This window comes from Notamacropus eugenii, chromosome 6 (assembly GCF_028372415.1).
Source record: "Notamacropus eugenii isolate mMacEug1 chromosome 6, mMacEug1.pri_v2, whole genome shotgun sequence".
Classification (NCBI taxonomy): Eukaryota; Metazoa; Chordata; class Mammalia; order Diprotodontia; family Macropodidae; genus Notamacropus; species Notamacropus eugenii.
Window position 1 is genome coordinate 181,050,506 of NC_092877.1, and position 11,455 is coordinate 181,061,960.

At 39.3% G+C, this 11,455-nt stretch overlaps 1 long non-coding RNA gene across 1 annotated transcript; it reads right to left on the reverse strand.

Annotated features, from left to right (window-relative positions):
* Positions 1–397: 397 nt before the first annotated feature.
* On the reverse strand, positions 398–11,001 carry LOC140511069 (uncharacterized). Its single transcript, XR_011969428.1, has 2 exons — positions 10,777–11,001; positions 398–747 (listed from the first exon to the last, which is right to left on the reverse strand). It is a non-coding gene; the product is annotated as an uncharacterized lncRNA (long non-coding RNA).
* Positions 11,002–11,455: the final 454 nt, after the last annotated feature.

Here is an 11,455-nt window from a genome sequence, read left to right on the forward strand (position 1 = left end):
AGAGGGCAGAATGAGGAACAATGAAAGAGGAGATGATTAATAATAATAATGGTTATTATTATTATTAGCATTTATTTATATAGCACTTACTATGTGCCAGGTACTGTGCGAAGCATTTTATAATTATATCATCTAATCTTCATAACAATCCTGGGAGGCAGACACCATTGTTATCCTACTTTTATAGATAAAGAAACTAAGACAGAGGAGATTAAATGACTCCCCCAGGGTCAGATAGCTAAAAAATAGTGTCTAAGGCCACATTTGAACACAGGCCTTCATAACTCCAGGCCCAGCATTCTTAGTACTGCACCAGCTGCCATGTATTACAGTTGTCACATATTACAGAGAGGACATTTTAAGTTTGATAGAAGGAAAAATGTCCAAAGAGAAAAGATTGCCTTTTAAGGTACTGATTTATCTATCAAAGAAGTTGAATAATCATGTGTCAGAGTTGTGTTCAAAGTTTGTGTTCATTGCCAAAGAAGACCATCCCATCAGAGAAATGATGACATGACTTGCACTTGACTTTGCTTTGAGTGAGGGAGGGCTGTGCAGGTCACCAGCCTCACTTCTCCTCCTGAACCATCTGGATCCAGCGACCAGATATTCTACAGGATGACTGGAGATGGCCCAGGATGCAATGAGAGACCTTGGCTCCTTTAGGCTGGGGTCTATGCAGGTTTTCACTGAGGTAATGTCCATTCATTGAATAGGCCTGATTAAGAAGTAGTCACCGCATGGCCCCTTTAACAACACAAAGGAAAGAAACACATCACTCTGGGAGGAAACCAGTAACAGTTACTATTGATAATCACTCTTAAGTCAGGAGGGTCCAGAAGAGAGCCTTTAGGCTGGGGGCAGGGATCCCATGGTGTCTAACCTTCACTTCGCAACAGCTGTAACGGGTAGGAGAGGAGAAGAGAGGGGAGGAGAGGGTAAGGGAAAGGAAAATAGCCAGCAAAACCCAAGTCAACTGCGCATCTTTTGGCGATTCAAATTTACGTTCCCTGCCCTCTCTTCCCCTCCTCTCCCTTTCTTTTCCCTTCCCTGAACCTTAAACCCACTGCACTGTGAACCTCAGACACCATGGGGCCCCTGCCCCCTGCTTAAAGGCTGTCTTCTGGACTTTCCTGGCTTAAGAGTGATTATCAGCAGTAACTGTTGCTGTTTCCCTCACGTGTCAGAAAAGTTACAGTGGAGAGTCTTACATTGAGCAGATTGAACTCAATGATCTCTAAGGTCCCTTTGAAACTCTGAGATCCTCTTCTTTAAACCAATGAGACATATGTGAAGTGAACACAGATGGTACAAGGAATGAACAAAATGATGCAAACACTCATTCAAAATGCATTACTATTTTTCCTTAAATGGAGCCAATGTCTATGCCCAAAAGGCTATGAAACTATGCACATCCTTTGCTCCAGCAATACCACTTCTGGGTCTGTATCCCAAAAAGATGGAAAAAAGAAAAATATATCTCTATCCATATATCTATATCTATCTAACTATATATAAGTATATATATGTATATATACATATATATGTATATATTTTGTGGTGGCAAAGAACTGGAAATTGAGAGGATACCCATCAACTGGACAATGACTGAACAAATTATGGTATATGATTGTATTGGAGTAGCATTTTGCCATAAGATATGATGAGTAAAAAGAAAAAAATAGCCCACAAAACTTTGAAAGACTTCTGTGAACTGATGCAAAATGAAATGAGCAGAATCAGAACATTGAACAAAGTAATTGCAATCATGTACAATGATCACCTGTGAACAGTTAACTATTCTCAGGCATACAGTGAACCAAAATTTGAAAGAACTAGTTATAAAAAATGCTATCCACCTCCAGATAAAGAACTAATGATATCTAAAGGTAGACTGAAACATTTTTTTCTTTATTTGCCTGTGTTTAGGTCTTTTTTCTTTCACAACATGACTAACATGGAAAATCTGTGTTGTATGACTATATATGTATAACATCTATCAAATTGCTTGACTTCTTAATGAGGAAAGAGGTGAGGGAGGGAGGGAGAAATTTGGAGCCCAAAAGTTTTAAAAAAGAATGCTAAAATTATTTCACATATAATTAGAAAAAATAAAATACATTTTTAAATGGAGTCGTATGTGAAAAAATGCTCTAAATCAATATGGATTAGAAAAATGCAAATTGAGGGGCACAGTAGAAGGAAGGACCTACTCTAGTTCTCCCTCCACAGCCTATAACACACCTGTAAAAAATTACTATAAACATATTCTAGAGCAGCAGAAGCCACAAAATTACAATGAAAGTGATTTCTAGCCCAAGACAGCCTGGAAGGATGATAGGAAAGGTCCATAGCACCAGGCTCAGAGCTGAGCACAACACAGTCTTGGACTCGCAGCACAGCAGGAAGAGGGCTGGAGCAGGCTTCAGGGTGAGCAATCATGGGTAGCAGCTGAAGTTCCTAGATTTCTCAGCCCACAAACACCAAAGACAGCTATAAAGGTCAGTCAGAAAACTCTTTTACCTGGGTGAGAGGGGTGTGCAATCTGGTCCCAGGTCTGGACCCAGGGCATTGGCCATCACTGTAGCAGCACCTTTCACTTTTCAAGCCCTCTGCCTAAAGACTCTGGGGGAATCAAATGACTAAGCTGGGTCTCAGTTCTTAGTGGCAGTCTTGGAATGAGCAGGAGTGTTGGCATGGTGGAACTGGTGGTGACTGTGGAGAGGGAATCCTACTCACAGATTCTGAGCACAAAAGAGTGTTTGTGGTTGCTCAGAGACCAGAGTGTAGGCCAGGAGAGGAGTAAACTCCTCTCCCTTGATTGTGCCACCTTGGAGGAACTAAGAACTTACAAATCCCTGAAGTATACCCTCCTCTTGACAGAGGACTCAAAAGTCAAGTAACTGGCTGGGAAAATGTCAAAAAAGAGGGAAAAATAAGACCATAGAAGGTAACTTTCTTGGTGAAAAGGTATTTTCTTCCATCCATTTGGGTGAGGACAAACAAAGCATACCAGTAGAGAAAGACATGAAAGTCAAGGCTTCTACATCCAAAACCTCCAACAAAAAAATATGCAATGATCTCAGGCCTTGGAATTGAAAATCAAGTAAGAGAGGTGTGGAGGAAAAATTGGGAAGAGAAACAGGAGTGATGCAAGAAAATCAAGAAAAGCGAGTCAACAGCTTGCTAAAGGAGACCCAAAAAATTGCTGAAGAAAATAACACCTTTGGAAATAGACTAACTGAAAGGGCAAAACAGGTCCAAAAAGTCAACGAGGATAAGAATGCTTTAAAAAGCAGAATTGGCCACATTGGAAAGGAAGTTCAAAAGCTCAGAGAAGAAAGTAGCTCTTTAAAAATTACGATGGAGCAGATGAAGGCTAATGACTTAATGAGAAACCAAGAAATTATAAAATAAAACCCAAAAGATGACAAAATAGAAGACAATGTGAAATATCTCATTGAAAAAACAACTGACCTGGAAAATAGATCCAGGAGAGATAATTTAACAATTGTTGCTCTACCTGAGAACCATGATAAAAAGAGAACCTAGACATCATCTTCCAAGACATTATCAAGGAATACTGTCCTGATATTCTAGAATCAGAGGGTAAAATAGAAATGAAAAAAATTCATGATTGCTTCCTGAAAGAGATCCCAAAAGAAAATCTCCTAGGAATGTTGTAGCCAAATTCCAGAGTTCTAAGGTCAAGGAGAAAATATTACTAAAAGTCAAAAAGAAACAATTCAAATATTTTGGAAATACCATCAGGATAATACAGGATTTAACAGCTTCTACACTATGGGATCAAAGGACTTGGAATATGATATTCCAGAAGTCAAAGGAGATAGAATTAAAAGGAAGAACAACTTACCTAGCAAAACCGAGTACTTCAGAGAAAAAAATGGAGTTTCAATTAAATAGATGACTTCCAAGCACTCTTGTTGAAAAGACCAAAGCTGAATAGAAAATTTGACTTTCAAATACAAAATTCAAGAGAAACATGATAATATAAACAGGAAAAAGAAGTCTTAAGTAACTCATTAAAGTTGAGGGGGGGCGGAGCCAAGATGGCTGAGTACAAAGACGCACATACACATACCTCCGAACCCACAACCCATAGAATATCTGTAAAAAAAGAACCCCTGGTGAATTCTGGAGCAGCAGAAGCCATAGAACGGTGGAGAGGAAGAGATTTCTGTTCCAGGAAGCCTGCAAACCTCTCACAAAAGGTCCATCATGCTGTGGATGCAGAGCTGAGCCCAGCCCTGCTGTGGCCGCCCAACACCAAGAGGAGCAGATCCGTGCTGGCTTCAGGGACAGAATCTCCAGCAGCCCCACAGGTTCCTCCACCCACAGGTGATGGGGGTAGGTGAGAGGGTCTCTTTGGCGGGTCGAGAGGGGAGTGGGGTACCCCCAAAACTCAGGCCCCCTCGGGAGGCAACAGAGGAGGTGGGAGCAGACCAGGGCTCCCCAATCAGGCAGGAGCCTGGATACATTGTTGAAGGTCTCTGCATAAACCCCCTGAGGGAACTGAGCCTGTGAGGCAGCCCCACCCCCACCTGAGCAACTGAACTTTTAATCTCACACTGAATAGCAGCCCCGCCCCCACCCAAAGCCCTGAGGTTGGGAAGCAGCATTTGAATCTCAGACCCCAGGCACTGGCTGGGAGGATCTGGAGGCCAAGTGGGTGTGAAGAATATATTCAGAAGTCAAGTCACTGGCTGGGAAAATGCCCAGAAAAGGGAAAAGAAATAAGAGCATAGAAAGCTACTTTCTTGGTGAACAGAGATTTCCTCCCTTCCTTTCTGATGAGGAAGAACAATGCTTACCATCAGAGAAAGACACAGAAGTCAAGGCTTCTGTGTCCCAGCCCACCCAATGGGCTCAGGCCATGGAAGAGCTCAAAAAGGATTTTGAAAATCAAGTTAGAGAGGTGGAGGAAAAGCTGGGAAGAAAAATGAGAGACATGCAAGTGAAGCATGAACAGCAGGTCAGTACCCTGCTAAAGGAGACCCAAGAAAATGCTGAAGAAAATAACACCGTGAAAAACAGGCTAACTCAATTGGCAAAAAAGGGTCAAAAAGCCAATGAGGAGAAGAATGCTTTCAAAAGCAGAATTAGCCAAATGGAAAAGGAGGTTCAAAAGCTCACTGAAGAAAATAGTTCCTTCAAAATTAGAATGGAACAGATGGAGGCTAATGACTTTATGAGAAACCAAGAAATCATAAAACAAAACCAAAAGAATGAAAAAAGGGAAGATAATGTGAAATATCTCATTGGAAAAACAACTGACCTGGAAAATAGATCTGGGAGAGAAAATTTAAAAATGATGGGACAACCTGAAAGCCATGATCAAAGAAAGAGCCTAGACATCATCTTTCATGAAATTATCAAGGAAAACTGCCCTGAGATTCTAGAACCAGAGGGCAAAATAAATATTCAAGGAATCCACAGAACACCACCTGAAAGAGATCCAAAAAGAGAAACTCCTAGGAACATTGTGGCCAAATCCCAGAGTTCCCAGGTCAAGGAGAAAATATTGCAAGCAGCTAGAAAGAAACACTTCAGGTATTGTGGAAATACAATCAGGATAACACAAGATCTAGCAGCTTCTACATTAAGGGATTGAAGGGCATGGAATAGGATATTCCAGAAGGCAAAGGAACTAGGACTAAAACCAAGAATCACCTACCCAGCAAAACTGAGTAGAATACTTCAGGGGAAAAATTGGTCTTTCAATGAAATAGAGGACTTTCAAGCATTCTTGATGAAAAGGCCAGAGCTGAAAAGAAAATTTGACTTTCAAACACAAGAATGAAGAGAAGCATGAAAAGGTGAACAGCAAAGAGAAGTCATAAGGGACTTACTAAAGTTGAACTATTTACATTCCCACATGGAAAGACAATATTTGTAACTCTTGAAACTTTTCAGTATCTGGGTACTGGGTGGGATTACACACACATACATGCACACACACACACACACACACACTCATAGAGACAGAGTGCACAGAGAGAATTTAAGAGGATGGGATCATATCTTTAAAAAATGAAATCAAGCAGTGAGAGAGAAATATATTGGGAAGAGAAAGGGAGAAATGGAATGGGGAAAATTATCTCTCATAAAAGAGGCAAGCAAAAGACTTATTAATGGAGGGATAAAGAGGAGAGGTAAGAGAAAAACATGAAGATTACTCTCATCACATTCCACTAAAGGAAGGAATAAAATGCACACTCATTTTGGTATGAAAACCTATCTTACAATACAGGAAAGTGGGGGATAAGGGGATAAGCAGGGTGGGGGGGATGATGGAAGGGAGGGCATGGGGAGGACGGAGCAATTTGAGGATGACACTCATGGGGAGGGACAGGATCAAAGACAGAATAGAAGTAATAGGGGACAGGATAGGATGGAGGGAAATATAGTTAGTCTTATACAACACGACCATTATGGAAGTCATTTGCAAAACTACACAGATTTGGCCTATATTGAATTGCTTGCCTTCCAAAGGGAAGGGGTGGGGAGGGAGGGAGGAAGAGAAGTTGGAACTCAAAGTTTTAGGAACAACTGTTGAGTACTGCTCTTGCCACTAGGAAATAAGAAATATAGGTAAAAGGGTATAGAAAGTTATCTGGCCCTACAGGACAAAAGAGAAGATGGAGACAAGGGCACAGAGGGATGATAGAAGAAAGAGCAGATTGGTGATAGGGGCAATTAGAATGCTTGGTGTTTTGGGGTGGGGGGAGGGGCCAAAAGGGGAGAAAATTTGGAACTCAAAATTTTTGTGAAAATGAATGTAAAAAGTTAAATAAATAAAAAAAAATTTGAACTATTTATATCTGAGACCTTTTTCACTGTTAGGGTAGTTAGAGGGAAAATACATGTGTAGGTGTATAGTGGGTATGTATGTATGTGTATATTATAGATGTGTACGTATGTATATGTACATGTGTATATGTGCATATATATATGTATACATATATACATATATATATGTAGGTATATATACATAGACAGAGGGCACATGGTGAGCTGAATATAAAGGGAAGATACCCAGAAGAACAAAATTTACTGTTGAATGGAATGTACTTGGAGTAAGAGAAAGGGAGAAGTAGAACATAGGAAATCATCTCACATAAAAGAGGAAAGAAAGATTTTACAATGGAGGGGAAGAGGGGGCAGATGAAAAGAAATAACTGAGTCTTACTGTCATAGAATTTGGCTTAAGGAGGGAATAACTCACACTCAGTGAAATATGGCAATCTGTTTTACCCTGCAGTAAGGCAAAAGGGAAGGAGGTAAGAGAGGGAAGATAATAGAAGGACAGCCAATTGGGGAAAAGGATAATCAGAAGCAAACACTATTGTGGGAAGACAGGTCAAGGGAAAGAATGGAATAAATGAAGCGCAGGATAGGACAGAGGGAAGTGTGTTTAGTCTTTTACAACATAACTATTATGGAAGTGCTTTACACATGTGTTACACACATATGACCTATATTGAATTGCTTATTTTCTCAATGAAGGTGGGTGGGGCAGGAGGGAGGGATTACAGAATTCAAAGTTTTAAGAATGAATGTTAAAACTGTTTTAACATGGAATTGGAAATGAAACTATACAGGCAATGGAGTATAGAAATCTATTTTTCCCTACAGGAAAATAGAGGGCAGGGGAAATGGAAGAAGCATAAGTAATAGAAGAGAGGACAGAATGGAGGAAAGGGTGGGTGGGGTGCATGCTGTCCTGGGGTGGAGGTGGGGATAGATGGGGAGAAAATTTTGAATTCAAATTCTTTTGGAAGTGAATGTTAAGAATTGAAAAATGAATAAATTATATATTTAAAAAAAATAAAAGAGAAAATTACAAATTAAAACAACTTTGAACTACCATCCCACACACATTAAACTGGCTAATATGACAGAAAAAGAAACTTATAAATGTTGGAAAGGATGTGGGAAAAGTAAAACATTAATGCACTGTTGGTAAAGTTTTGTACTTATTTAACCATTCTGGAGAGCAATTTGGAACTATGCCCAAAGGGCAATAAAATATACAAATCCTTTGACCAAGTCATGCCACTGCTAGTTCTGTATCCCAGAGAGATTGTTTTTAAATGTGTGAAACTATTTATAGTAGCTTTTACTAGTGGCAAAGGATTGGAAACTGAGGAGATGCCCATCAATTGAAGAATGGCTAAAGAAGCTGCTGTATAAGATTGTGAAGGAATACTTAGGTGTTCTGAGAAATAACAAGCAGGATGCTGTTAGAAAAACCTGGGAAGATTTACATGAACTGGCAAAGTGAAATGATCAGAACCAGGAGAACACTGGACACAGTAACAGCAATATCGTGTGGTGATATACTCTGAATAACTTTTTTCAGCAATGCAATGATCCAAAAGAGGTCTGACGGCTTATGATGAAAGGTGCTGTTCATCTCCAGAGAAAAGAACTCTTTTCTCAGGCTGAATGCTAATCAAAGATACTTTTCCTTTACTTTATTTGCTTATTTGTTTGTTTGTTTGTTTTGTCTCTATTGTCTTTCACACAAGACTTATGTGGAAATATGTTTTGCATGAGTACACATGCATAACCTATGTCAAATTGCCTGCCTTCTCAATGGGAAGAGGGGAAAGGAGGAAGGGAAAGGAGAAAATTTGCATATCAAAAAATTTTTAAATGAATGTTAAAATGGGTTTTTCTATGTATTTGGGGAAAAATAAAAAATAATTTTAAAATTAAAGTAAGTAAAAATTGAGCCAAATCCATACAGTGTAAGGAATGCTGATTTGGAATCAGAGGACCTCGATTTGAGTCCTGGCTCTGCAACTTGCTCCTTATGTGACTTTAGGCAAATCACTTTACTTGTCTTTGGTTTCATTTACCTTTTTAATAAAGAGAAGGGATTTGACTAGATGGCCACTAAGAGTGTGTCCAGTTTTAAATCTATGAATCCTATAATCCTTTAAAACTTCTATATGGTTCCAAAGAAAAATATTAGAGCTTTGGCTCTCTGTTATAAAATGTAAATGTGGAACATAGAGCTCTCCATATGGACCTGGGGGATCAGTGTTGCTTGATTCTGAAAGTTGAAGAAATCATTTTGTGTCTAAAACTGTAAATGTCTTAGGTATCACATGTTGCTCTCACTCCTATGAGTGAAACTATTGGTGAATATTATCATTCTTCCATCCCACTGGTGTTACCATCCATCTTTTCATCTGTGCATAGGAGCAGTCATCAAGATCTACCACCTCCCCATCTCAGACTGTCCTGAGAAATATTATTTCCATAATTGTTTTCAACCTGTAAGACACCATTGAGGATCTGAAGCATTCTTCCTTCAGAATGAGTGGTCTTGCTACCAAAAAAAAAAAAAAAAAAAGATTTTCTTTAATTTTTGACACAATCTTCACCTTGGTAAGTATATTCTGAAAGAAATATCCATCATTCACCTATAGGAAAACTATAACAGACAAAGTCTGAGACTCCAAGGGAATAGTAGAGAAGTATTTTTGTCAGTTCATTCAGTTAAAATTGATGAATAAGAAATGCTAGATCCCTTAGTAGCTGGAGCATCCAGCTCTTTGACCACATCCTTCATCTCATTTGTCTCACATCTCATTTGACCACATCCTTTGCCTCAAATGTTTAGCAACTATATGTTGGTACCTTTACTTTTCTCTTCATTGAAATAAAGTGCTTCATTCCTCAATATGTAAGGAAGGGACATGAATTATAAGCATATGTATATTACTTAGTTGTCAATCACAAATAACTTTTTTTCCTTTTTAATTTATTTATTTATCTTTAGTTTTCTGCATTCATTTCCATGAGATATTGAGTTCCAAACTTTCTCCCCATCTCTACCCTCCCCCACCCCAAAACACTGTGAATTCTGATTATCCTTTCCCCCAATGTCCCCTCCGTTCTATCATACCCATCCCTTCCCTTATCCCCATCGTCTCATTTTTCTTGTAGAGAAAGGTAGATTTGTATACCCCATTACCTGTATTGCTTATTTCCCAGTTGAATGCAAAAATAATTCACAACATTCATTCCTTAAACTTTGAGTTCCAACTTCTCTCCCTTCCTCCCTTGCCACCTTTCCTGACTAAGAACACAAGCAATTCAATATAGGCTATATATGTGTAGTTTTGCTAAAGACTTCAATAACAGTCACGTTGTGAAAGACTAACTATATTTTTCTCCATCCTATCCTGCCCCCCATTTATTCTATTCTCTCTTTAGACCTTGTCCCTCCCCTGAAGTGTTTACTTCTAATTACTCCCTCCTCCCATTTGCCCTCCCTTCTATCATCCTCCCCACCCCACTTTTCCCCTTCTCCTCTACATTCCTGTAGTGTAAGATAGATTTCATACCAAATTGAGTGTGAATCTTATTCCCTCCTTAAGTCAAACGTGATGAGAGTAAGCTTCATTTTTTCCCTCTCATTTCCCCCCTTTTCCCCTCCATTGAAAAAGCCTTTTCTTGCCTCTTTTATGAGAAATAATTTGCCCCATTCCATTTCTCCCTTTCTCCTTCGAATATACTCCTCTTTCACCCTTTAATTTTGTTCTTTTAGATATCATCCCTTCCTATTCAACTCACCCTGTGCCCTCTGTCTATATGTATGTGTATGTGTGTGTGTGCATAATCGCTCCAATTACCCAAATACTGAGAAAAGTTTCAAAAGTTACAAATATTATCTTTCTATGTAGAAATGTAAACAGTTCAACTTTAGTAAGTCCCTTATGATTTCTCTTTCCTTTTTACCTTTTCATGTCACACGACCACGGCCAGGCTGATCTCCGCTCTGAACCTGGTGTGATCCACCTTTCCTGTTGGTCTTCCAGGCTGCCTTGGACTGGAAATCTCTTTCACTCTGTCATTTTGTGGTTTCTGCTGCTCTAGAATTTGTTTAGAGTTATATTTTTAGAGGTATTTTATGGGTTGTGGAGGTAGAGCTCCTACAGGTCATTCTTCTACTCTGCCATCTTGGCTTCCTCCTCTCCTCCCCTCCCCAAATTACTTCTTTAAACTAAACCATTTAGCCTTCCTTATGCAGCAGAAACTCTTTTCCATTTACCAGGAAAATCATGTGACTATTAGGAAAATTGTAGACAAACTAGAACAGCAGGACTATGGCCCTGCCAACTCCAATCTCCAGAATAAGGGAACAATGCACATAATTCACATGTTCCATGCTGAAAGTAACCAGGGAAGTCAGGAACACAGATGGAGAGATATACTATATTACAATGATGGTATTGTTACTCCTAACTACAATCCAGCATTTAAACTTCTGTGCTATGCCTCAGATTCAGTACTCTTATGCACTGCATATTTACCTCTTCCTCCGGTCTTTTCTTTAGTTATCAACTTCTAGCACTTATCTACCTCATCATCGACATATTCAAATTTGTTTACCATGTTTAAACACAGATGCATGTAT